Source organism: Emydura macquarii, unplaced genomic scaffold (assembly GCF_026122565.2).
Source record: "Emydura macquarii macquarii isolate MOO-44397 ecotype Brisbane River unplaced genomic scaffold, CSIRO-AGI_Emac_v2 contig_2676, whole genome shotgun sequence".
Taxonomy (NCBI): Eukaryota; Metazoa; Chordata; order Testudines; family Chelidae; genus Emydura; species Emydura macquarii.
Genome location: NW_027132813.1, coordinates 12,935,138 through 12,958,486, shown reverse-complemented (window position 1 = coordinate 12,958,486; position 23,349 = coordinate 12,935,138).

Sequence of the window (23,349 nt, the reverse complement as noted above, 5' to 3'; positions counted from 1 at the left end):
ATGAGAATTTTATCATTGACTGCAGTGGCAGGACAGTTAGGCCAACATTGCATGCTTTTGAAAAATCCCTCCCATAGAGCTACAGAAACGACCAGCTATGGTAGATTTACAGAGCAAGGTCTCCAAGGGAGGTAACAGTGGGGGCAAGGACAGAGAGTGGGAAGTGGGAGAACTACACTGAGAGTAGGCAAGGCTGTGATTAGGGTAACAGTGAGGGAGGTGAGGCATGGTGGGAGGAAAATCATTCTGCTAGCCCTATCCTTGAAAACAGCCTCTTGCAGGAGCCAGCATCCCAGTTTATTAATGTTTACAGTGTTTTTGGTATTAGATAATTTGGCTGTACTGAGAGGAACCATAGAAACGTTGCCAAAACATGTCTACAAGGGGTATTTAAGCTTTCGAATCTCAGTAGGCACTCATTCCAGTTTCCTGTGTTTTTCAGAACGGAGGAAAATTGCCAATGAGACTTAACCCTAAATATCTGAAAGCATGACATTTTAGTTCTTGACTAATAAGTGTGGGTCTGAATTCACCTTATAATGGGGCCCTGATTGTAATTATAGCCCTGGAGATACTATCACCCATCCATTATTGTCTATTTTTAAGACCTCCTCCATAAGCCTCATTCTGGAGGCGAGCGTTTATGCTCTAACACCACTCCAGTGCCAAAGGCTCTGCTATCACAGCTAACAGCAGTGGGTCACTGAAATGTTGCTATAGTGTTCCCCCTCCCAGGGCATGGAACTTGTTCTGGCCGGAATATCTGCCTCAGATTGTCCAGCTTCACTTTACAGTAGCAATTAGAAACTTTTCTTATTTTAAGTTCCATCAGGCCCTGTATAGGGCAGCAATTTCCACTGAATGCTTATTATTTTATCTTACATTATATAAATACTTTCACATGCAATATAATTGTGTCACTGACACAGTGGTTACTGCAACATTTTCTAAAAGCCAGCAGTGGCACGAAGTTGCTAACTGACAATTACCCTCTCACAGAATGGAGGAAACAAGAGGCTGATAGGGAATTGCCTTCTCGCAGAATGGAGGAAAAGAGTTAACTAGGATGTTAGCATTACTTGGGAGTCTGCCCTAGCTCTAAAGAATAAAGAACATAAACTGACTTTTGCAGGAAGGCTTGGGAAGATAATGGTGCCACTTACAGGATCTTCAGTCTGAATTTCTTAGCTGCGAGGTTGCCATAAAGCAGCTGGGAAAAAGAAAATGAGAAAGCTAGAATGAGGTCAGTGAGTGAAATTCTTGAAAGAAGGATGTTGGGCCAGATTCATAAAGGGACTTACACATGCAAAGTCCAGATTTAGGAACCCTGCAATCCACAAAACATCAGCTCGGCTGATGTGCCTAAATCGTTGCTGTAAAAGTCCCCTACATGCCCAATTTTCTGCCTTTGGATATATGCATTGCTGCCTCAGGCAGGTGTCAGGACACCTATCTCATACCTAAGCCCCAGCGGGCTCCTTGTATCAGGGAAAGACAGGTGTTCCTCTGCCCATCTTCCACATAGAATAGGATCCAGAAAGTGTGCACTAAGCATTTTCACACCTTACAAAATGAGGGGGGGGGACACGTGGGAAGACTGAGGTGTCTCATCATCTTTAGCCCACTCAGTGGAGCACTCACTTGAGATGTGGGAGACCCACATTCAATTTTCCCCCATCTGAGGAGAAGCCATTTGAAAAGGGCTCTCTCACCTCTCAGGCGCATGCCCCATTCCCTGACTATAGTCCTTCTTGCTCTGTCTTTGGTTTAATTCATATATAATTATTTAATTTAAATGGAATGGCTTCAGTGAGAGATTAAGAGGCACCTACATCAGAATAGCCCATAGTCTGGTGGTTAAGGTGTGCTCTTGAGAGCTGTAGAGCCCCTGTTCATATCCCTTCTCCTTATCAGGGCATGTGGGAACTGAAGCAAGATTTCTCACATCCCCAGTGAGTACCCTGTCCACTAGGGTGAAGGTTATGCCTCCTTTTTCTTTTGCCTCCCTGCTATTTTGTGTAGTGTTAGGCATGAGACATTCTCACAAGTGGCTGAGGTACTTAAGATACCTGAGTCCAGGAGAGGGGTTTGTGGTTGTGGAGCAAAAGCAGAGACAAGCACCAAACTCTGTGAGAGGGGAGGGGCGTAGGACACATCCGTCTCATCAGTAACTCCCTCGGGCTAGTTTAGGGCCACCTAGTGTGCTGACATTCTCAGATGCCTCTCTCTCTCTTTCTCTTCCTCCATTCATTGTATAGGAAGCCTCGGCAGCTAACTTTGTGGAATCCAGTAATTTTCAAGGGGTTGCACTACCTAACTCCCTTTGTGGATCCAGGCTGCTGTGTTTTTTTATCTTAGATTCAGCTTGTTATTCTTGTGGCCCAATTGGGCCTATCTTGGATCCAGATGAGCATTCCTGGGAAGTATGATACTTCCTCTGAGCAAGAGGTGCTGAGTACTAGGGTTGAATGGAGAAACCCTGGGTTTGTGAAGCAACATGTGGTGGTGGTCTGGAAAGTTTATGACGGGCATGGCTCTTGGGTAGAAGAGCAGGAGCTCTTTACTTCCTTCACAACTTTCATGGCATAGGGTTCACAACACATCTCCAAAGTGAACATCCTCTGGTGTGTTAGAACAGTGTAGATAAAAAAGGTCAGCTAGTACGATCTGCATCTCTGGAATGAAGATGGGCTCCCACCCTAAAACCAATCTGGCTGGGCCATGAAGCAGGACCAGACCCAGGCAAGCATCTATTAGATGGGAGAGATTCTAGCGTGAAGTTGCATCAGCAGCCAAATTACCTCTTTTTATAGCTTTATTGTGGGCTTATAGATAAAGAAGTTTACAGAAACACAACCAGCTCTCACAGGTTGGATTATCTCAAGCCCATAGATAAGGTTTTCAAAGTGGACTAGTGATTTTGGATGCTCAGCTTGAGGCACCTTGAGAGGGTGGGTGCGCAGCACCTTCTGAAAATCAGGCCTCTTTAAGATATGTAAGATAGAGGTACCCACATCACTAGTCACTTTTGTACATCGTAGGTAATGCATTTATGTGAAATATCTGAGAGATAGCTCTTTTCTCCATGGTACTTTGGCTAATTCTAGCAATCCACGCATGAAGTTGCTGACAGGTTTGATGAATTCTAGCTGTACTATAAATCACACTACATTTTTTATCAGTTTTATTTGCAATATTTTAATCTTATTACAGCTAATTCAATAAAACTTGATTTTATGGTGACGGGGTAGTTTATGACAAAACATCAGTCACTGTCTATTTAGTTTTATTTCACAGCTGGTATTTTATTAATATTAGTTCACGTTTAATTTTAGTTTTATTCCAAGTTCACATCATGTTTGAATGTTTATCATTAATGGATGGATGCCAGTACATGCACAATAGTGCCAAACACTACCAGCTCCATAATGCTGATGGGCTGACAGAAACATGGAGAAGGAATTGCATCCGTGTGTAAATAACCAAGCCCCCACCTCCCCTTGTCATGATGTGATGTGCATGAATGGAAGAACATGAGCCCACTGCCCCTAATTATTACCTATTGAAATGAGTCATAGAAGTGGGCATGGCAGAAGCAGAAAGAAGAAATGACCCTGCTCAGCTCAATTCCAATGTAGCATGAGGAAGAGTCATGAGAAGGACAATATAGAATAAGTAGGAGAATGCTGGGAAGATTCCACTGCCATCATTTTAGCAGTAACCTTTTTTTCTCCGCACAAGATTGCTTGGAAAAGTCAAACTAAGAGGCGCTCACCTCTGTTGCAAAGTGTCCTTTGCATGCTGGACCTAACTGGAGGAATAGAGATGTCTCACTAGAACATAGGTGTCCTAAAATAAACTCATGGGAATACAGAACCCTCACTGTGAACACAGATCAGGAAACAGGGCCTCACACTTCTTTGGACTCCTTGGGTTTTAAATAAGGGTTGTTCTAAAAAGTTACTGCAGGGATATCAGATTAGAATGGTCAAACAGCCACAGTGACAGTGGGTTTTTGTTAATCTTCATTGTTGGCTCTTCCTATCATTGTAAAACAAGATTTCACCAAGCTCTAGATTGTTTTTCCCCCACATCCCTCACTATAAGGAATAATGGTGTTAGCACATGTTTTATGCATTGTGCAGAAGGTCAGACTAGATGATCATATTTGTCCCTTCTGACCTTAGAGTCTATGAGTAGGAATGATTAGAGGTCTAGGGACAAGAACCATCTCAGCCTATGCTCCAAGTTTTCATGACTAAGAATCTTGGCTCGCTGATATGGAGCCAGGCATGGAATGACATTGCCTAGATGGTCACTGCTTGTGACACTTGTTCTACCCAAAATACTACCTAGTGCTTTCCTCACAGATTTTAAACCATTGTAAAACACTATCCAACTCTGTCCAGAACAGGAAATTCTATTATATAAGCAATCCCAAAGCCCATTGAAGTCAATAGCAAGGCTTCCATAGAATTTGATTGGCATTGGATCAAGTTTGTTGGTTTCTTTAACACACTACTAACTAATTTCTACAATAACTGGCCAGAAAGAGAGAAGGTAAGTGAGCCGGTGAAGCTTATTCTCCAGTTCGATGGTGGCACTAATTTACTATTAAAAAAGGAAAGGGTAGCTCAGTCTCCATACCTCTTCAGTTCTCCTCTCTGATAGATTAGCAACAACTGAGTCATTGAATTAGAACTATGGAGCTTGATCCTTCACCCCTTAAGTTACCTTCAGCAGGAGTCAATGGGAGTTTTCTCTATGTAAAGATTGTAGGATCAACTCTATGGCAGTGTTTTATTGATATTAAAATCTATCCTCAAAGAACTAAGACACTAACTCATTTCACACAGGCAACTGAACAACTGTCAGATGTCAACAACATTTGGACAATGCTTATTTGGACTAGATTTGGATCAGTGACCTACAAAAGTAAGCTAGATTTATCATATTACCTTTCCACAGAGCCATCTAGTCACCAGAACCCTCAGAATTAATTTTCAACCTTGATAAGCATATTAGCGCTTTAAATAGAAAGTAAAAGACTGTTTTTTCCCATTAAAAAGAGAAGAGTTTCCAGGAACATCTTGCTTCAGGAACTAACATCATGTCAAAGTGGCTTAGAGGCAAGGAACTAGATTTACTTCTTTCTGCCAGACAAGTTAATGGAAATTTCAATGAATAACTTCAAATGTTTATGTTGGTAGCAGGATTTTAATGTGGTAAATATAAAATCTTGGCAAAATTTATTAAGTGTATCAATAAAATAATTATACTTAATTATATGGTCCCTGACCTGGACTCAAGGATATTCACTTTAAAGGATTATTGGATGAGCTTGAAATAAAATTAGTCAGCCAGCAAGGTGACTACTCATACATTGTGGGGTTGAGAGCCAGACAGGAATTTGAACATCCTGGGGTTCACCATCCAGAGAGGCTGGCCTCCAGTGGGAAAGTTAGCCTTGCAGTTCAAGAACAAGCCTCAGACTCAAAACATCCAGGTTCCATTTCCAACAACTTCATCTGTGATCTGGAGCCAGTCACTTAGGCTGCACTCACTCATGCACATGACTCATTGCCTGTTTCAATGTTTTACATTTTAAACTCTTTAATGAACATAAAATGAAGAAAACTCATCACCAAAGTTAAGCTGCTAATAACTTTAAACTAATCTAATAATAAAACATTCTGACATAATTAAAGCAAAAAATCAAGTCTCAAGTTAGTCTCAATATTGGATTAGAGTTTATTCATCAAATTAATATAAATAATGTAATCCTGATATAAATTCTAAGAAGATGGCTCTCCATTTCACTATAAATCCCTAAATACTAAAATCAATCAATCAAATTTATCATTTGAATTTGGTTAGGTAACTTCATACTGTGGAATCACAAAAATTCAGACAGGATGCCTTAGACTGAAACTGTGATAGAAATGCTAAATTCGGGCAGGATGTCTTAGAACTACAATAGAAATGCAAAATCGTTGGTCTATGTTGGAAGACATTAACTACCTTTGTAGTCGCACCCAGCCATACCCTGTCAGATAGATAAGTGACTGTATGTGACTCAGGACTTACTGGCACCAGGAGAACCACCGGGACATGCTGGCACCAGGAGACCCCCATTATGTGTTATAAGTACTCTATGTGCGGTAAATGACCTGTTAAGTATCAGAAACTCCACTATACGATCTGTATGTAAAAAGGAATCTTAAGCAAACCTATATAAGCCATCTGTATTTTGTACTAAGGTGAAGTTCCAGAGATCAGCACGGGGACGTGCTGCCTGGGCTTCCCAATAGCTATAGCTTCCTGTGTGTATGTCACAATTAAAGTTCTGCTCGATCCAAACCTAAAAGAGAAGCTGCATGATCTTTTCCACGACAATACTGAAACCAAATTATCTAATGTCGGAACCACAATTTCATAAATTTCACTTCCTAGACTTCAATTCTTATCCAGTGGTTAACCCGCTTTCCCCCTCCAACAGAAATATTATAATACAAATGTTAACAGAACACTCTTAAGAAGTAAAAGTTTAATCATTTTTGTTCACCAGAAATTTCTCAAGTCTCAAGAATTTTACACACTTTAATGAGTGTCTTTAGGAGACAATATTTAGGGCTGTTCAAACCTCAAGAATTTTTCTTTTTGGTGATTTCCCCATTGGACTGCATGTATGCTCTCTAACATGTGCACACATGGTGTGGATGGCTAAGGCTAGATGGGGCTCAGACCCACCAAATCTATCTGCCATTTTCTGAGACTCCCTGTTGCCCACAACCATGCCCCACTCAACAGATGAAGCTTTGCAACCAGTGACATCAAGGCCAAGGAAGGGGCTGGGGCATCACAGGGGAAGGGTTGTGCCTGCACACAGATGCACACATCATGTAATGCCGTGGTGGGCTTCTCTGAATTCGCAAGTAGCAAGAAGCAGGCCCAGCCCCATGGGACAGGAACTGCCTCTGCAGAGTGAGATGAAGCAGGCTTGCTCTCCATCCCTACCTCCCACCCTGAGAGCCTCCCCTCCGCATGGGGTCAGGATAAAGACAGCAAACCCACAGGAGAGGAACCGCCACTGTGTGGTGAGTGCAAGGTGGCTTGCTCTCCAACCTCACTTAGTTATCCTTTAAAGTGAACGGTGAATGTCCTTGACTCCACACCACAGCCCTTAGAATTATTTTACTAGTACACTTACGTCATTTATTACCTTACTTGTGTCCAGTTTTCATATTTTTACTACATTTAAATGCTTGTGGCAACAGGGGAGCTGGGAATTTCAATAAGAGTTCTTACAGTAGTAAAATTAAGCATGTGCATAAGTGTTCACAGAACTGGTCCCTTCCAGTTCACCTTCTGTAAAGCAGGACTAATCCTTCCTTTTTTTCTACCCATTGACGGCCATGTGTATTTAGATTATAAACTCTTCAAGATAGGAATTTTCTCTTACTGTGTGTTTGTACAGTTCTTAGCACAATAGATCCCCTGTCTAAGTGGAGTCTCTATGTACTACTACCAATAATAAAAGATTAAAGTAATAATAATTTAGGAAAAAAAGAGAAGAGAACAATCCAATATAAAAATATGATGTAAAAGGGAGCAGAGAGCCATGCAGGATGGAAATACAATAAAGATAGGAAGAGAGAGAGAAAAATCTTGGGAAGATCAGGTACTGCATTGTCTACTCCTACTGCTTTGCCTTCCCACTAACCCTCTCCTCAGTCTTCTGCAATCTGGATTCTGCCACAGTCCATGACCACACTTCTACTGATTCCGCTGAACAGGATTATATGGCCTCCTTGGTTGTGTTGTTTTCTATCAAGAATTAAGGGACTTAAGTATTATAAAACCAAGTCTACAGTCTCAATTTACACTAAGCACAGGTCAAACAAAGTTCTTTCCCCAACATAGGTAACTCCCTGCATTCCTGTGAGCTAGCTTCATTCAACTATCATTTTGCCAATAAAACCTTAAAGCCAATTTGAATATATTCTAGTGTAGAATTGATTCAGGGGATGATGAGTTTAAAGACAATCATATTTTGATCAGCTTCAATTTAAGTGTTCCCTTTAAAAATTATGCATTAGAGGGGGGTTTTTTTAAATCAAATTTAGGCAGCTGACAGTGCTATATGAATGCTACTTGCCTGCCAATGAGAGTCAGAATGAGATGGATGAACAAAAGTTTGATGACTGTTGTTCATTTGAAAGAAGTCATTCATTTATGTGTGTCTCTCATACATATATGAATGACTTCTTTCAAATGAACAGTCACTGAACCTTTGTTCATTCATTTCAAATATACAATAAATATTTAAATGCATGCAGACCTACATGCAGAGAGTCAAATTCAGCCCTTGCATATGGGATACCGCTTCCATTCCAAGGGAATTGCGTCAATTTATGCCAAGACTAAATTAGTTTTAAAGTCTTTCACACAAATATCCCCAGAATAGAAGAAAGGCAGGTACCCATCAATCAAAGGCTGAGTAGTGTAATCAGTAATTCATTCCTTGATTGCTTCTTCCAGGCCAGGACATAAGGAAATATAGTACTAGGTATTATACGCTGTTTTAGTTAGCCAGGGAACAAAAAAGCCAATGAAAAGATACAGGGTCTTCCTTTGAGTAAGAGCTTCAGTATACAATCACCTTTGCTTCTGTACAAGAGAGCAGTTTTTTGTGTCTCATGAAAAAACACTAAAAGTTGGAGTTATGTAGAACAAACATGCAATAGACAATAGCGGGAGTTACCAAATGGCACTATTACAGATAATACAAAACTTATCTGTAAACTATCTCCGTTGGAGGGGGGAAATGGTTTAGCCACCAGATAAGAATCAAAGTCTAAGAAGTGAGATTTATAAAATTACATATAATTTGAATTTGGAAAAATGCATGTTAGTTGTGACGCAACTCTTTTTAGAAGTTGCAGCATTACACATGTAAAGTTCATTCCCTGCCTACATCTCTGACTAGATTTCTCTCTTAGGCAATATACTCATGCAAGCAAACAAAAAGATTACATACAATGTCTATATAAAATGAATGAGATGGTGCTGGTAATTTTCCTAATTACACCACTACACTTGGCAGCTGGAAGCACCTCCCCTCTCTTCAACAAACAAGAGCAAAACCTTATACTTGCCTAAATAGTCAACATAGAATGTACAAGATCCTGTACATTACACTTGATTCCCTAACTGCACTGGGTGGCACATTGTGGCACTCTGTATCTCAAAGCAGCACAATGGAACCCCGTATTCACCACCATCATATGACGACGATATGTTTTGTACAAAGTATGCCTTGCAAGGTATCATTTTAAAAGGCTTGATCTATTGAACATTAATATCCTGTTGGATTGTCTGTGCTATCATTGTATGTGAAGTTATGAAGTTTGCTATGTGTGCGTTATTGAAACGTTGTGAGGTTGGGAACACCCATAACCAGCTTTTCAGGTATAACAATGGAGTAGCCAGACAGCGTTAACGGCTCATGAACACGCATCAGAGAAAGAATCCACTGTCTCAGGAACTGTTTACAATGGAAACTTCTCTGAGAGAGCACATGTACAATGGAGGCTGCTTTACCAATGCTTTACCACCACTCTCCTCGCCCCCCCCCCCCCCCCCCCCGAAAAGCAAAGATCTTTCCAGCAAACTGGAAGATGCTATAAAAGAGGGGAAGTGACATCATCACTTGGCCTCTCCTCCCTCCCCTCCCCCTCCCCCCCCCAAACACAACACCAACCTAGAAGAAATATCTGGAGAACAAAGACTTTTGAACCGGGGAAGGATGATCCTGGGCTAGAAGCAGTTCCAGTCTATGTATTGAGGATCTGTAACCTGCTTGTACCATCTAACAGGGTGAGATACAGCTTGATTCAAATCCTATTTAGTTTGTAGAACTTAGACTGCAAATTTACTTTGTTTCTTAAGTAACCAACACTGATAATCACTTAAAATCTATCTTTCTGTAGTTAATAAATCTGTTTTATATTTTATCTAAAACAGTGTGCTTGGGTTGAAGTGCTTAGAAAATCTCAGCTCAGTTTACAAAGGCTAGTGCATGTCCTCTCCACATTGATGGAGCAACGGACTGGATAATGAACTTACACTGACCAGACTTCTGACCATAGCAAGACGTTGCAGTTCTGAGGTGCAGGACTGGGGAGCTGGGAGGGGAGGGAAGAATTGGCCGAGGCCTTTCTATTGTTGGTTCAGGAGTGGCTGGGGAAATCATTCATATAACTCAGCTGAGTGTGTCCCTGCCTGTGGATGCCTGTGTAAGTGCAGTACCTACCAGAGGTTTGTTTCTTGACACAGCATCACAGCGTGAGAGGGAGCCCAGATTGGAGGGACAGAGGGCTCAGCAGACCTACAGTCCAGGTTGCACGCTGGGGATCCCATCACACACAACATGTTAATAATCTCTTCCAAGGACTTATCAAAGGCAAATGAACAGTCTTTTTCTCCCCTAAAGATGGAGTAGAAGATCAAAGATAGAAAAATGATGAATTACCAAATAAAAAATGTGTGTCTGAATGATAAAGATGCTAAAAAATCTCTTATGGCAGACTTTGCTTGCTTCTTGGTCAGCAATCCACATATGGCAAGCTTCTCTATAGGTTAGGTTTCATCACAACTATGGACCAGTTTTCTATTTTTAATACATCTCCAGCTAATTTTCATAAACTATATTGCAAATCTGGACCAGCACTTCCAGTTTGCTCCCTTTCATCAAACACATTCCACCCTTCAGTCACTTCCTCCTTCCTTTCATAATAGTCTTGACTTTGCTTTCCTTTGAAGCCCCATGCTTCCTTTTGTTAAGCCACAAATCACCATTGATATCTGACTTACCCCCAAATAAACCCAGTAATCATATGCAACAAAGGCATCATGGTCACAGAGTCCTATTCTTGTGAAGTTAAAAGGAAACTAACTTACCATGGGAAAGGAGGGGGAATGTGCTTTTTAAGTGCTGTATGCTGTAAACTATAAAAGGCATGATGTACTCTGGGCTTCAGACAAGTGTTTGGTAGCAGCAAAAATATTCTCTCTTAGCAGGTTCAGGAACAGCAGTACATTTCTGGAATGTTGTTCTTAGTATAGTTACGTGCCAGGGATTAATGGGCCAGCTCAGTTAAAATAAGAGCAAACCAAATTTAATAAAAAAATAATGGGCCAGATCATGGCATCAGTTTTGAAGCAAACACCCCCATTCATGTAGCCCAATGATAATATTCAACAACTAATGCACTTATGTGACATATGCAAATATTCATTTATTCTCTGATTATTGGCCATACTATATATACAAAGTACATTGCAAATATTCATTAGTTCTCAGATAATTATTATGTATATGTGTATTCTGCCAGCACACTCAGCAGTAAGATGCAGTCCCTGTCCCAGTATAAGTAGTATAATAAGAGTGTTTTCTCCTTATATTGTGCCTCCCGTGTGAGGATCTCAGCACACTTTACCAGCATTAATACACTGAGCACATGAAGCCCTTGGGCAGTAGGTAGTTTACTACCCTGATTTTACAGATGAGGAAATTGAGGCAAAGAAATTAAGGCCTCAGTTGTGAGCCTGGCTGCATGCCCATGCAGGGAGTCCTAGGGGCACAAAGAGCCCCCTTGCACAGGCTACCTGCAATGCCAGACAAGTGCAGCTAGGCACTGTTTACTTGGGCTGGACTGCAAGGTTTCAATCCGACACTAAATGACTTGCCCAAAGACACGTTAGGATTCACTACTTAAAGCAGGATTAGGATTTAGAAGTCCTCTTTCTCAGACCTGCCATTACTCCATTAGATTACATTGCCTGTCAAACCTTCTCTCAGCTCTAGAAGCAAATCCCAACTGAATGTTTGGAAATGTTTCCATTATTCTTTCAGTTTGGATGCCTCTGCATGCCTTGGTTTTAGCAGAGATCAGAAAAGCAAGGACTGACATACAGAACAAAGGATTGTACTCGTTGGGTAGATAGAGCATCTTGTTAGAAGTTCTCCCTAAAGTATTGATTCTACCTAGATTTCCATCCCAGCTCTGCAGACTCAAGAGATTCAGTGAGTACTTTGGATAAACTTTGGGGTGCTAATCTAAATCAATCCTTTGATTTATTATTATATGGATGAAGGACCTTCCAGAGTATTTTCAACAACCAGAACATAATATAGTGTTATAAGTTTAGGGCTTGATTGTAAGAACATCTCAACCTAGATTCCCTTTGTGCCCCCACAATTTTAATAGCAAACATATACATAGGACACAATGGATGTCTATTAGAGATGTAACAGAGTTGCAGATGGAATGTGGTTGCTAGATATCAACATTTATCACTTGTACCCACACAATTGTAGACTACGTCTAAAATTAGACCCTTAAAATTTATCCTCTCTGTGCTTCCACACAACGGTGTTGATATGAGGCCATCTTGGGCTAGAGCCTGTTTTCTTGTATAATTTTTTAAGGGAATGAATTTACCAATTCACTTGGAGGCGCATCAGGCACCCTACAGCTCACAAGGACTCTGTTTTATTTATTAGTGACAATGAATTCCTTTCATAACTCACAGCACTACAATAAATTATTTAGGTATCCCACAAATACAAAAGGCTCCTGCTCTTGAATATTTGATGTGGCTGATAGTTGTACCTCTAACATGTTTAATATACGACTTCTCATTCCTGGGTAGTCCCAGCAGGGACATTTTTTGATTCCTCTGTTACCCGCCAGTACCAAAAGATGCTACCATATACCTTACTTGTACCATCAATAGATTAATACACAGGGATACCAGATTCACACCATCTCTGTACTTGTCACATGATTTGGGGATGACACACAAATCTCAAGGAGTTTGCATATCCTTCTAAATTACACACACACACACACACACACACACACACACACACACACACACACACACACACAGAGAGAGAGAGAGAGAGAGAGAGAGAGAGAGCGCGAGCGAGCTGGATAAATAATTCATTCATTGGTTCGCTGACAGTTCAGGGAAAAAAAATCAGTTCAACTTGACAAATTCCATTTTTCAAGAATGTACAGCAAAATTGGAAAAAAACAAAACAAAAAACAAAAAACAAAAATTGCATTTTGTTTGACCCAAAATGAAATATTTCCAGACATTTTAAACCTTTTAAAAATAAGAGTAAAAGGAAGTGAAGGGCTAGATTCACAAAACTGCAGGAGGTGCTCCTCTCGTATCTGAGAGCTTGATGGTTAGGGCACCCTCACCTGAGAGGTGGGAGACCCAGATTCAAACACTTGCTTTGGAACAAGGATTTGAAGCCAGGTCTCTCCTTTCCCCTGGAAGGTCCTAATCACCAGGCTATAGGGCATTCTGGAACACAGTTCTCCCACTCTCTTCTCTTGAAGCTGTTCCACTTTGCATAAATAATTAAATAGTCATGGGAGTAGGGTCTCAAACTTGGTTCTTCCATAGCCCTGGTGAGTGACCTAGCACCCAGGCTATAGATCCAGTTTTGCACACGCATGCACATGCACAAAGACTATCCAAGCAGCCCAAAACTATAATGGGCTAGAATATGCCCAGGGCTGACAGAATCTTTGGGGAATTTAGCTGCTAAAATCTATGTCTCTACTGAGCATGTGAGAATTAATATTTTTTAGGCATATAACTTGGCCAAATTTGAGTTAATCATCACAAAGGTGCAGGGATGCTAGAACAATTTTTATAGTGGGGGTGCTGATGATGGAAACTATGGAAACTCAGGTCCAGCACTACTGCAAGGATGGCAAAAGGCTACCCTCTATCAAATTTCAAGTCTTTGCTCCAAAACATGGAGGTCACAAGACCATGGAAAGAAAAGAGCACCAGAATTTTTTTTTTTTTTAAACATGAGCAAAAAACAAGGTTACTTACCAGTAACTGCTGTTCTTCGAGATGTGTTGCTCCTGCAGGTGCTCCCCCTCCTGACGAAGGGTTGCACCCATTGAGGGTCCCTCCATGGGGTCCGACTCCTCGTCCAAGGAGTGGTGTGTACGGGCCTTCTCCTGTGCCAGAGGCACGGACTGTAGCCCCAATGACAGGAAGGATGTGAACTTTGTGGAGGTGTCAGCCCTCCCGACGACTGTCCCCCCTGGGAGACCACGAGCCACTGGGCCGGCGGTGCCATGCACGTCCTCGGTCTCAGGTGCCCTTCCGTGTCGGGGACTGCCATCTCGATGTCTCTGACCTGGAGGATGACGAGGACCGCCTCTGTCACTGCGAGCAGTTTCAATGACTGGAGGTGCGCTCCGAAGAGCTAGACGTACCAGAGTGTCGTCTCGGTACTGATGACTTTCAGTGCCGTTTGCCTTTTGGTGACCAAGACCGGCGCTGCTCTGAGCTTCCGAGCCGGACTCTGGCGACCAGGTTCCACACTGTAGACTGCGCGGTGCCGGGTCCTCTGATGGCGACTGGGTTCTGCGCCGCCTCAGTGCGGGTGAACTCCTCAGTGTCGGGGAGTGGGAGCTGTCCAAGCACCACCTGGCAGACCTCAACCAGTGCTGCCTCCTGGCCTGCACTGTCTCCAGTGCTGGGGATCGATGTCGGTGCCGAGAGGGAGACTCCTCGTCCTGAGTTGAAGCAGGCTGGCTCGATGACGCTGACCTGAAGCGACTGCTGGGGGAGCGTCTTCGCTCTACCCCCTGTGGTCATCCAGCCAGAGATCTTCTTCCCAGTACTGGGAATCTCCACCGCCCTTCAGGGGAACCCAATGTGGGTTTCCCCCCGTGACACCGGCCCCTTCTCCCTCAGCAGAGGAGGGTATGTGAAGTGGCGTAGGCAAGGCCAACAAGGGTCTTGCCACCTGAAAAGCCTCCGGTGTTGACGTCATCGGCAGGGGCACTCTCCCACCCCCAGGAGTTGGGGGAGGCTCCCTGACCAGAAATGCAGGCACCGGAGAAAGAGTCTCGATGGGCCGACTTTGGTGCATCTTTGTACTCGACCCTGCCCATACCGACGGTGCAGGGGAGCGTTCGCGCTCCATGTGTGCCTTCTTCCTCCTCGGTGTCTGCGATGCTGTGCGGTGCCGAGTTGAGACCAGTGCCAGCGATGTTGCTCGGTGCCGAGTTGAGGCTGGTGCCAGCGGTGCACTCTGCACTGAGGTCACGTTTGGTGCCGAGGGCCAGCTCGGATGCTGGGTGGAGCGCTGCCTCCATTAACAGGGCTTTTAACCAGATTTCTCGATCCTTCTGAGTCCTCGGTTTAAAAGCCCTGCAGATCTTGCACTTGGCTTTTCTGTGTGCCTCCCCCAAGCACTTAAGGCAGTGGTCATGGGGGTCGCTGAGCGGGAAAGCCTTCCCACAGGAGGTACATGGCTTGAATCCTGGCGACCGGGGCATAGCCCGGCTGCTTTAAGTCTCTGCAGGGACTTGCCTTATCTCTAGGTACACTTAACAACTACTTAACTAACTAAACTATTTAGAATAACAAACAAGTCAAAGAAGGGGAACAGTACTTGCTGAGAGCAAGGCTAGTTCCAGCAACTGTCACAGGCGGAAAGAAGGAACTGAGGGGGGGCGTAGGGCCGGCAGTGCCTCATATACCGCAGTATGTGTGCGGGGCTCCAGGGGGCACCAGAGCCAGCCCTATGGGATCTGCTAAGGGGAAGAAAGTTCCAGGAACCGAGCACGCAGGCGCGCACTCACCTATAGGTGAATGGACATGAGCAATCACTCGAAGAAGAAGAATATATTTTACCCTAGCCTTGTTCTCAGAAATGGTCAAGCCATCTTGACTGAAAATTTTCTGAACAATTAAGCCTCAGACAGATACCTGGCATGGAAAATTTCAGACCAAATGGTCACAATTAGGCAAAGTAATACACAACTGAAAATAGGGAAATGTTAGGCAAGCTTAATAGTAGGCAGCACAACCAGCCCCACCTATAACAACAAAAAAGCCCTCGGTTTCCACCCAGGACTTTAGCTCAATGTGAAGCACTAGTTTCCTTCGCTGAGAAGCTGACAGCTCCCCCTTTGGGCTGGATGGAGCTGCGGATAGCTTCAAACCCTGGCCACACCTGGCTTTCTGCTCAGGGAAGGCCTACTAGGCTCAGCTGGCTTTCAGTCCTCATGGATGCAGCATAATCTTAGAGCTTCGTGGAGCTGGGTGTACTGGCTCAGTTTCAGGCTATGTACACACTGACGGCAGTCTCAGTCTGTATTGCTGCCTGTGGGAGCTGCTTCTCTGAAGCCCTCAAACTGGCAAGAGAGCTACACTGGGTATCATTTTGCAGCAAGATGGTCACCTCTGGCCATTAAACACGTTAAGGAAAAATGACTTATTACTAGTTGCACAAGGCCTTCATAGTATCTTATCTTTATATTGCACCTTTCTTGCCAAAGTACTTTATATATAGGAAACAATTCAATCATCTCTGGGGTGAAACACAGCAGCTGTTTAACAGCGCACAGCAACACAATCACTATGCAAGAGAGGAAGTGAAGGAGAATACCATTTTCAATTGAAATAGCAAGAGGAATTTTAAGTAGGCAGAATGTAATTAATCTGTGTCTTTGGGCCGCATGTCTCGAGTTCTGCTGAAAATGTTCAGTAGCCTTGAAGTGGCACAGGCGTGGCTAAGAGGAGGAAAATGCTTACAATACACCCACTTCTGGATTTGATGATGTTCCAGAGTCCCTTAATCTGATTTTCCTTTGCTACTTTGCAGTAATGAGTCCTGGGTTAAAATTATAAAATTTGTAATCTTCATCTTAGTAATATTGAAGCAAAGGTGGTAAAAAAAAAAAAAAAAAAAAAAAAAAAAAATGAAGCTGATCTATTTTATTCTAATGATTTATGTTATGGAGGATCTGGGCTAGATACTGCTGTCATGGCCAGCCCTGCCAGAGGGCATTCGGCTCAGGATGGGATTCTTATGTATGTTTACAGGGTCAGATAGTTAAAGTTGATGAAGTTTTATTGAGTTAGGCCTGAATGAACAAAAGAAGTTAGCTCTAACTTTCAGGTGCCTAGAAAAATCAGATTCACAAAGCCTGAGTTAGGCACCTAAGCTCCAATACACTGAATAGGGAAAGGAGCCGTAGACCAACTCACAAAAACCAGCATGCTAGACAAAAAGCTGCCTAAACTACCAAGGGGAGATACTGACCAGAGGTGTGCGCGCTGAACCCTGCCCCTGCCTCAGACATAGGGCCCTAAGTCTGGGCTGCAAGGAGGTGCCTCGCTCTGCTCGGGATTCTCAGGTACAAACCCTCTCTTCATGTTGGGCGCCTACACCTTTTTAGCAAAGGCCCAGAGGGGAGGGCTGCCACTGGGAATGGTAGCAGACTTCTCTTATAACTTTTAGCCCTGTGATTAGGGCACTCACCTAGGATTTGGGAGACCCCCCGTTTGTATCCCCCATCTTCCTGAGTGGGATAAGGGATTCCAACAGATATCTTACCATCTCTCAGGGAGTGCCCTACACAGCAGGCTACAGTCATTCCCATGCTTGTGCACAGGGGCTTGCTTTCTCACCCAGTCCCCCCTGCTTCGCTTACTCTAATTATTTATCCAGAGTACAACAGGAGAGACTATGGGATAGTCTGATGCGGGGCTCCCTCAGGCCAACGGCTAGAGCGCCTCACCTAAAAGGTGGCAGATCCTTGTTCAAATCCCTTCTTCCCCTCAGGTGGAGTGGGGGGACTTGAAGTAGGGTGAACATCCTGACCACTGAGCTAAAAGTTATGAGGGGGTCCCTCCTCAGCTGTTTTGTGTGAACTTGCATGAGGAGCCTGATGTGGTAGACGCCCTCTAAGCATACCTGCCAGATCTGGTCCTGCACATGATTTAGGCAGCCTCAACCCTTCTCTTCCTAAGGTTCATGAATCATACTCCTTAAGCAGAAGGCAGGCATCTGGGGGCCTAGAATGAGGCTGCAGCACACATGCTCAAAAGCAGGAACATGGGCACCTAGAGAACTTTTATTGCAAACACTCAAGCGCCAAGAGACTTTCAGTGTCTGCAGGGTTCAGCGGGAGTTTTGTGGAGTGCAGTGGTGCACTCCTATTGTGCATCCAGGCCATAGTCACTTTAGTTAATAGGACTTAGGATAGGAATTTTAGTCATGAAGGGGAGTTGCGGGGAGAGGGGGGTGAACTATGAGCGTTTCACCCATTAACTGGACTACTCATTCCCTCCATATAAGCTGTTACTTCACAAAAGTTTTGTACAGCTCCCCAGGAACCCAGGGGCATTTCAGGCCAAGCAAATGACTATTTTTCCAGACATTTTCCCCCTCTATTTTGTGAAACAATGCAAAATGAGACTGAGGGACTCAGGCTAGTTCCTAGAGGCCAGGTGTCCTCTTCCCCCAACTTACAGTATTAGCAAAAACATTGGCAGTCTCAGCAGAACGATTAGAGAGAGTGAACTATTCATGCACTGTGGAGGTGAGGCAGTGTGACAGCACAGATGCCTTACCACAGCCACGGCTCTGCCTGTTCTGTACCAAAGAGCAAACTGTGCTGTTGCTCGCTAAGGCAGTGTAAAGTTCACCAAAATTATGCACACTTCTGCACTGATGTATTCTTCTGAAAGGACAGAAACCTCTATGGGTTCTGTGTAGTCTCAGCCATATAAAGCCAGCTCAGTCAAGCGGAAATCCCTTTGGGCCTGCTGTAGAAGCTTGTCTTTTCCAAATACGTCGAAAACACAACCCCAAGGCTGAATGCAGGATTGCTGAGATCAGGGCTATTCTGGTGCAGACAAGTTATGTACTGCTGATAGGGGAGGATTAATGAGCCAGGCTGCTCATCCGTTGCAATTAGAAACAACACAAGCTATTTTGGTGCTATTTCTATGCAGAGAACTTGAACTGCTTATCAGACCCTACCCACTTGTAGATCTCTGTGTAATCAAGGCTATGTTAAATATAGGATGACAAACCAGTGGCAACATCATATATGCTGCTCCTGTTTTAGAACTAAAATTGCAAAGGGCTATTTGGTAACATTCGTACCACAGTAAGAAAGGGATTAGCAAGAAGTTCTAACAGGATTTTGTTGTCACTTAATTGAAGTTCAAATTGCTCTGGCATTTTAGCTGCATATAGGGCAGCAGGATGCAATTCAGGCCTTAATGCACCATGACTGCCAAGCTGAAGGGCCTCACCTTATGGGTCTTTATTAACTAGTCAATATATTAGTCAGTTACCAGCTGCAGAAAAAAGCTGGCAGTATAATGTAATGATTAAAGTACTGGGACTTAGGACTCTTGGGTACTTTTCCTTTCTCTGCCAGTGATTTGCAATGTGACCTTGGATTAGTCACTCAGTGTTACACTGCCCTGTGAAATGGGGAGAATACTATTTACACACCTTACATGGATGACATGAGGTTTCGTTTATAAAGCACTTTAATATACTGGGATGAAAGCTAGCATGTAATTGCAAAGTATTATTACTCTTAAAGAAACCTAATTCTATCTTAAAGCAACAAGTGGGTTTTATAAAGGTGCTTTCATAAAACAGCATGGTATATTAAGTATTACTTAATCTGGATTCCTGGGCTTAGGTTTCATTTTATAAATATACAATAAGTTAACCCTCAACATGTAACTAAAGCAGAAGCAAACTACAGGGCTCTGCTATTTCAATCTTTCAGACGTTTTTGGTGCCATGTTGTGTTTGGTATTCCAGTTAAGTCTTTTTTACCCTAATCCACTGCTGTAGGATACCTAGTGTGTGTAATTTCTCATGACAATGTCAAGTGGTGGAAAAATGACTAAATCACAAAAGAGAAGCCCAAAGGGGTTAAGGGTCACATTCTCACAGGTTCATCAATTAAACTTAAGCATGATTACGTGTGTTGCTCTGGCCATTGTCACTGGAACTTCAGCTAGCAAAAGAATTAGACTGCTTTAAAAGCAGAAGAGTTGGAATGATTAGGAGCAAATCTGGGAAATCCATTCAGACTAGTCATCCCCACCTCATCATCCACCACCAGAAATTAAATGGCTAAAAATATTAGAGGGTGAGTGATTTGGAAAGATTTAGTCTCCAGGAGTGGGATATTTCCCAACTGGGAGAGAAATGAGTTGGGACAGACACAGGGTACCTTAGCCTAGTCTAATTTTTGAACAGGGATATCAGATGACTAGGTGCAACTTCAAACTTTCAGATCTACCTACAGACACCAACCTCTCTGTGCTAAATTCTCAACCAGACAATCTCTGATGCTTTATTCAAGCCTTTTTCCCCCAACTACACTGACTGTATTTTAACTTCTCCCCAAATACATTTGCAACCCCAATAGATCCCTATTAAAAAAGTTCTGTATTTTAAGGAAACATCTGCCTGTCCTAGAAACATTTACTGTAAACCTCCAAAGTGATGTTTATTTAAATGAACTACTTATGTTTTGCATTAGTTTAACTCCATATTGAATTCCTGAGTGACAGACAGCCTTTTCAGCTTGTATTTCGTCCATTGCAAATAGGACTTAATAAATTCATGATATCATAATCTCTTCCCCACATCAGCATCACACATTATATATGGAAACTTTTGTCCCCAAACTTGACACATATTTAAACAGGATTAATTTCTCCCATCAATGAAATGCATCCATACCTGAGGCAGAATAAAGCAATTATTTAATCATGCATGCATCAGAAAAATCCTGGACAACAGGAAGAATATCACCTAAAGTGAAGACTTCTGAAGGGAGTTAGATGAGCAGAATGTAATGAACAGCATTAGAATTTGGCCATGATTTGGAGAGAACACTCCATTCGTGCTGATAAATCCATGGCATCTTTAATAGACCAAAAGGAATTAGGAGCCCAGTTTATTACTCATCCAAACTACTGTATCTCAAGCAGCTCAACACACTCTAACAGACAGGGATATTGGCTCCAAAAGGCAGAGAAGCCAGAAAAAGACAGAGAAGCCAATTGTTAAGTCATCAATGAGACTTCTGAGAGCACCCTGGTTTTTCCCCGTGGGGTCTCATTCAAGTCCTGACTCTGCTTCTCCTCTGACGTCTCACAAACATCCCCACTCTAGCTAGCATGACAACAAAAAGACGTGTGTCAGCCCAATGACTGCTTTGAAAATACAGTCTTACCCTCCCAGTGATGTTCCCTGCATCGGTTACAGTTACCCCAAGGCAGCATGTAGCCTGTCAGGGAGTCTGGCTCTGCCTTCTCTGGACAGAGTGCTTCCAAAGCTGAACCACATTCTCCGACTTGGACTTGAATAATGCACATCACCTGCTAAGAATTTCCCTGCAGAATGCAAATTAAAAAAAACAGACAGATTAAAAATCAAGTATAATACATTGGGTTTCTTCCAGTTTAGGGAGGGATGGGACAAGACAGGGAGAAAAAAGTGGCTGATCTAGCTGAAAAAGCAAATTGCACCCAGTGGAGGCACTTTGAGTCAACATCCGCATCAGACCACCATTAAAGGCAGCCCACGCAGATCAGTTGAAAACCATTTCCCATCAGTGCCAGCACTGTACTGCCAAGTATGTTCAGCAGTAAAGGGAAAGGACTCTGATTACTACCTACCGCTTTCACGCTGTGTACACATCACTTGAAACTTGTTCATCAATGACTTCCTCCAGGATGCCTAGAGTAGTGGAAACCACACCATTGGCAATTCCTCCACCACAGGCAGGCATATCACAGGAAGGAAGCTACCTGTTAAACAGCTGATGGCTACCTCATCTCTTTCTTTGATTCCTTCTTTAGCTCAATCAAGAAACAAGAGGTTTTTACTTCTTATGACTCTGGAGTTCTTCTTTTGTATTACCAGGAATATTTCTTTTTATTTGTAGCAGATCATACAAAAGGTGATCAGACTTACTCCAGAGCATTTACAGGGCGTTTCTTTGATACCCACCCCACAAATGTCTTAGCTTAACCTGATTACCCAAGAATATTTTTGACTGTACTCTCCTACCATCTGGTTGTAGGCACAACCACCTTTGAGTGATGCATTAAAGTGTTTTTCTCTATTTAACACCACACTTCCTGAAGTTGTTCCTTGCTAAAATATTTTTAGCTCATGTGTGTCACATTAATATGAAGGAAAACTTTATTTAGAATTTCTCCTCTTTTTTACAACTATGTCACAGCACATTTGTGAAATGTAAGAGACTCATCAAAAGCCATCTACTATACTAACAGGAAGATTCAGCTCTATTTCTGGTGTGATCAAAAAAAAAAAGCAGACTCTGGTCCAATTAGTGTTGTAGGAGAACACATCTGCCTTTCACCTTTGAAAGTCCAAGTTCAAATCTCAGATAGATCACTACTGAAATGAATTAAGTGGTCTCAACCTTAGTAGATACTTAGTTTAAGAACTAGACATATTCTACAGTTAGTTATTTTGTCATCCACTAATTAAAACTAATAGTTTGCATTTAAATAGATCTCATTAACTTCATTTTTAAAAAGAGAACAAGTTCGCAATTTGAAATGGCATTTAGTTCTAAAAACTTGGTATTTCAAAGAGAACGTTTGAAGGTCCCGTTTCCATAATACAGATCTTGAGATGAGTGCTCTCAGGAACATGACACATTAAAGATCCAGAGGAGGCCTCAAGCAGAAAGAGAAAATAGAAACAAAAAGTTTAGACATTTACTTATGAGTTCAAGTAACAGAGCTGATGAGAACCATTTTCCCTTGGATACAAATATGAAACTAAAACAGAACAGGGAAGGGAATTTTTGTTCAGCTTGAGTCATTCAAAACACACACAAAAGGCCAACCGCTTTTACATGGATAAAAAGTTTAAATTTTCTGGGGATTTGCACCATAGTCTATTACATGTGCTGCTTTCTTTCAAATACATGACAGATAGTCAGACTTTGGACTAGACATTAAGACATTGGACTAGAACTCCAGAGATCAATGTTTAATTCCAGCTCTGTCGCAGTCTTCCTGAGAGACGTTAAACAAGTCTCTGAAGGCCAGATTTTCACTGATATGTAGACACTTAAAATTGAGATAGGCGCCTAGGGGGATTTTCAGAAGTGTACCCAAGCACCTTTGAAAGTCTGGTCCCTAGTCTCTCCCTATCACATTTCCTTCCTCCCAATTAAGGTTGCAAGCTCACTAAGTCAGGAACTCTCTTATTAGAGATAAGTACATCACCTAGGACAGTGGCACATAGTGTGTGTTGCGGGGAAGGGAGGCTATCTGGGTATACTACTGCAATACAAATAGATAAGGAATCCAAGACAGACTTCTTATTCTCCCATCCAAACAGTTACAAGGAGATGCTCTCTAGTGTCAAAAGGTTCCAACCAAGTAATTCAGTGTTGGTCCTTCAGGTTTCAACTCACTGCA